A 235-nucleotide genomic window follows, 5' to 3' on the forward strand; every position below is an offset into this window, starting at 1 on the left:
CCTCTGTGCTTGTCTTTCCGGTAATTCTCTTGTGGTGCCCCTCAGCTTCCTTAATTGTGAACCGTGCTTGGAAAGTCGAAGAACATTAGATACAGATGTCAGATCAGGCAGTCAGCAGCATCTGCAGGGCACATGTTGTATGTTTCTCAGCTCCACTTGCTCCTATTATACCCTGACACGGTGGCCTGTAGGATGGTGTCTTCTCAGCAGTCACAAGCAGAGACAGCTGAGGACA

Source organism: Giraffa tippelskirchi, chromosome 11 (assembly GCF_054371585.1).
Source record: "Giraffa tippelskirchi isolate mGirTip1 chromosome 11, T2T-mGirTip1v1.2.pri, whole genome shotgun sequence".
Taxonomy (NCBI): Eukaryota; Metazoa; Chordata; class Mammalia; order Artiodactyla; family Giraffidae; genus Giraffa; species Giraffa tippelskirchi.